The following is a 5000-nucleotide window of genomic DNA, read 5'->3' as shown; positions in this document are numbered from 1 at the left end:
TTTCGCCGGCTTTACGGCTGGGGATTTCAACCCGCATCGGTCTTACGGGCGCCTCCACGCTTAGACGCCCTGCCCCACCGTGTTTCGCCGGCTCTACGGCTGGGGATTTCAACCCGCGTGGTCCGTGTTTTTCGGTAACATATTCGTGTTCGTTGCCCCTGACGGGCCGTGTTTTTCGGTAACAAAATCGTGTCTTTTGTCCCCGCTGCACCGTGTTTTTTGCCCCCGCTCAACCGTGTTTTTTGCCCCCGCTCAACCGTGCTTACTGCCCCCGCTCAACCGTGTTTTTTCGGTAACATAATCGTGTTTTCGGGTAACATAATCTTGTTTTTCGGGCCATTTTACACCGACGGAGGCACCCACAGGGGCCATGTACACCCCGCTTGGCATGTACATGAGGGGCTGCCTCTTCCAAAAATCCTTCCCCCCTATAGGGGAATATGCATTTTGGGTCTCCAGCCACGCCCAGGGTTACCACCCCCTGGAAATCCCCCAGGTTTACCCCCCATTTTATGTGGATGCATAGATTCAGACCGCCCTGCTCCACCGCTTTTGGCCATTTTTGCCCAACGTTAGCCGCTTCGGCTTGCCGCTGGACTGTTTTCGGGCCTTTTTCACCGACGCTTGGCCGTATCCGCTTAGTTTTCCCCAACGCTTGGCCGCATCCGCTTAGTTTTCCCCCGCTGGACTGTTTTCGGGTCACTTTTGCCCAACGTTAGCGGCTTCCGCTTGCCGCTGGACTGTTTTTGGGCCCTTTTTCACCGACCCTTGGCCGTATCCGCTTAGTTTTCCCCAACGCGTGGCCGCATCCGCTTAGTTTTCCCCCGCTGAACTGTTTTCGGGTCACTTTTGCCCAACGTTAGCCGCTTCCGCTTGCCGCTGGGCTGTTTTCGGGCCATTTTTCCCCAACACTTGGCCGTATCCGCTTAGTTTTCCCAACGCGTGGCCGCATCCGCTTAGTTTTCCCCCGCTGAACTGTTTTCGGGTCAGTTTTGCCCAACGTTAGCCGCTTCCGCTTGCCGCTGGACTGTTTTCGGGCCAATTTCCACCGACTCTTGGCCGTATCCGCTTAGTTTTCCCCAACGCGTGGCCGCATCCGCTTAGTTTTCCCCCGCTGAACTGTTTTCGGGTCACTTTTGCCCAACGTTAGCCGCTTCCGCTTGCCGCTGGACTGTTTTCGGGCCAATTTCCACCGACTCTTGGCCGTATCCGCTTAGTTTTCCCCAACGCGTGGCCGCATCCGCTTAGTTTTCCCCCGCTGAACTGTTTTCGGGTCAGTTTTGCCCAACGTTAGCCGCTTCCGCTTGCCGCTGGACTGTTTTCGGGCCAATTTCCACCGACCCTTGGCCGTATCCGCTTAGTTTTCCCCAACGCGTGGCCGCATCCGCTTAGTTTTCCCCCGCTGAACTGTTTTCGGGTCACTTTTGCCCAACGTTAGCCGCTTCCGCTTGCCGCTGGGCTGTTTTCGGGCCAATTTCCACCGACACTTGGCCGCATCCGCTTAGTTTTCCCCAACGCGTGGCCCCTTCCGCTTAGTTTTCCCCCGCTTAACTGTTTTCGGGTCACTTTTCCCCAACGTTAGCCGCTTCCGCTTGCCGCTGGGCTGTTTTCGGGCCATTTTTCCCCAACACTTGGCCGTATCCGCTTAGTTTTCCCCAACGCGTGGCCGCATCCGCTTAGTTTTCCCCCGCTGAACTGTTTTCGGGTCAGTTTTGCCCAACGTTAGCCGCTTCCGCTTGCCGCTGGACTGTTTTCGGGCCAATTTCCACCGACTCTGGGCCGGATCCGCTTAGTTTTCCCCAACGCTTGGCTGCATCCGCTTAATTTTCCCCAGCTGAACTGTTTTCGGGTCACTTTGTCCCAACGTTAGCCGTTTCCGCTTGCCGCTGGACTGTTTTCGGGCCATTTTCCACCGACTCTTGGCCGTATCCGCTTGGTTTTCCCCAACGCTTGGCTGCTTCCGCTTAATTTCCCCCAGCTGAACTGTTTTCGGGTCACTTTTGCCCAACGTTAGCCGTTTCCGCTTGCCGCTGCACTGTTTTCGGGCCATTTTTCACCGACACTTGGCCGTATCCGCTTAGTTTTCGCCAACAATTGGCTGCATCCGCTTAATTTTCCAAGCTATACTGCTTTCGGGTCAGTTTTGCCCAACGTTAGCCGCTTCCGCTTGCCGCTGGGCTGTTTTCGGGCCATTTTCCACCCACGCTGGCACCGACGGGGCCATGTACACCCACGCGCGTGTACATGAGGGGGCACCCATTTTTGAAAACCTTGCCCCCCTATAGGGGAATATGCATTTTGAGGCTCTAGCCACGCCCAGGGTTACCACCCCCTGAAAATCCCCCAAGTCAAAATCACCCATGTAAAATATTCAAAAAAATCTCAAAAAATCACAAAAAATTTATAAAATCAAATAAATTCAAAAAAAAAAAAAAATTCAAAAATTCAAAAAAAATTCAAAAAATTCAAAAAAATTCAAAAAAATTCAAAAAATTCAAAAATTCAAAAAAAGTACAAAAACCCAAAAAAACTTCAAAAATTTCAAAAATTCAAAAAAATTTCAAAAAAAATTTCAAAAATTTGCCCCGCTGAACTGTTTTCGGGTCAGTTTTGCCCAACGTTAGCCGCTTCCGCTTGCCGCTGGACTGTTTTCGGGCCAATTTCCACCGACTCTTGGCCGTATCCGCTTAGTTTTCCCCAACGCGTGGCCGCATCCGCTTAGTTTTCCCCCGCTGAACTGTTTTCGGGTCACTTTTGCCCAACGTTAGCCGCTTCCGCTTGCCGCTGGGCTGTTTTCGGGCCAATTTCCACCGACACTTGGCCGCATCCGCTTAGTTTTCCCCAACGCGTGGCCGCATCCGCTTAGTTTTCCCCCGCTGAACTGTTTTCGGGTCACTTTTGCCCAACGTTAGCCGCTTCCGCTTGCCGCTGGGCTGTTTTCGGGCCATTTTTCCCCAACACTTGGCCGTATCCGCTTAGTTTTCCCCAACGCGTGGCCGCATCCGCTTAGTTTTCCCCCGCTGAAATGTTTTCGGGTCAGTTTTGCCCAACGTTAGCCGCTTCCGCTTGCCGCTGGACTGTTTTCGGGCCAATTTCCACCGACCCTTGGCCGTATCCGCTTAGTTTTCCCCAACGCGTGGCCGCATCCGCTTAGTTTTCCCCCGCTGAACTGTTTTCGGGTCACTTTTGCCCAACGTTAGCCGCTTCCGCTTGCCGCTGGACTGTTTTTGGGCCAATTTCCACCGACTCTTGGCCGTATCCGCTTAGTTTTCCCCAACGCGTGGCCGCATCCGCTTAGTTTTCCCCCGCTGAACTGTTTTCGGGTCACTTTTGCCCAACGTTAGCCGCTTCCGCTTGCCGCTGGGCTGTTTTCGGGCCATTTTCCACCCACGCTGGCACCGACGGGGCCATGTACACCCACGCGCGTGTACATGAGGGGGCACCCATTTTTGAAAACCTTGCCCCCCTATAGGGGAATATGCATTTTGAGGCTCTAGCCACGCCCAGGGTTACCACCCCCTGAAAATCCCCCAAGTCAAAATCACCCATGTAAAATATTCAAAAAAAACTCAAAAAATCACAAAAAATTTATAAAATCAAATAAATTCAAAAAAAAAAAAAAATTCAAAAATTCAAAAAAAATTCAAAAAATTCAAAAAAATTCAAAAAAATTCAAAAAATTGAAAAAAAGTCCAAAAACTTCAAAAATTTCAAAAATTCAAAAAAATTTCAAAAAAAATTTCAAAAATTTGCCCCGCTGAACTGTTTTCGGGTCAGTTTTGCCCAACGTTAGCCGCTTCCGCTTGCCGCTGGACTGTTTTCGGGCCAATTTCCACCGACTCTTGGCCGTATCCGCTTAGTTTTCCCCAACGCGTGGCCGCATCCGCTTAGTTTTCCCCCGCTGAACTGTTTTCGGGTCACTTTTGCCCAACGTTAGCCGCTTCCGCTTGCCGCTGGGCTGTTTTCGGGCCATTTTTCCCCAACACTTGGCCGTATCCGCTTAGTTTTCGCCAACGCGTGGCCGCATCCGCTTAGTTTTCCCCCGCTGAACTGTTTTCGGGTCACTTTTGCCCAACGTTAGCCGCTTCCGCTTGCCGCTGGACTGTTTTCGGGCCAATTTCCACCGACTCTTGGCCGTATCCGCTTAGTTTTCCCCAACGCGTGGCCGCATCCGCTTAGTTTTCCCCCGCTGAAATGTTTTCGGGTCAGTTTTGCCCAACGTTAGCCGCTTCCGCTTGCCGCTGGACTGTTTTCGGGCCAATTTCCACCGACCCTTGGCCGTATCCGCTTAGTTTTCCCCAACGCGTGGCCGCATCCGCTTAGTTTTCCCCCGCTGAACTGTTTTCGGGTCACTTTTGCCCAACGTTAGCCGCTTCCGCTTGCCGCTGGACTGTTTTTGGGCCAATTTCCACCGACTCTTGGCCGTATCCGCTTAGTTTTCCCCAACGCGTGGCCGCATCCGCTTAGTTTTCCCCCGCTGAACTGTTTTCGGGTCACTTTTGCCCAACGTTAGCCGCTTCCGCTTGCCGCTGGGCTGTTTTCGGGCCATTTTCCACCCACGCTGGCACCGACGGGGCCATGTACACCCACGCGCGTGTACATGAGGGGGCACCCATTTTTGAAAACCTTGCCCCCCTATAGGGGAATATGCATTTTGAGGCTCTAGCCACGCCCAGGGTTACCACCCCCTGAAAATCCCCCAAGTCAAAATCACCCATGTAAAATATTCAAAAAAAACTCAAAAAATCACAAAAAATTTATAAAATCAAATAAATTCAAAAAAAAAAAAAAATTCAAAAATTCAAAAAAAATTCAAAAAATTCAAAAAAATTCAAAAAAATTCAAAAAATTGAAAAAAAGTCCAAAAACTTCAAAAATTTCAAAAATTCAAAAAAATTTCAAAAAAAATTTCAAAAATTTGCCCCGCTGAACTGTTTTCGGGTCAGTTTTGCCCAACGTTAGCCGCTTCCGCTTGCCGCTGGACTGTTTTCGGGCCAATT

This window comes from Carex rostrata, chromosome 3 (genome assembly GCF_964058835.1).
Source record: "Carex rostrata chromosome 3, lpCarRost1.2, whole genome shotgun sequence".
In the NCBI taxonomy this organism is placed as follows: domain Eukaryota; kingdom Viridiplantae; phylum Streptophyta; class Magnoliopsida; order Poales; family Cyperaceae; genus Carex; species Carex rostrata.
Note: the sequence above shows the minus strand (reverse complement) of the source record.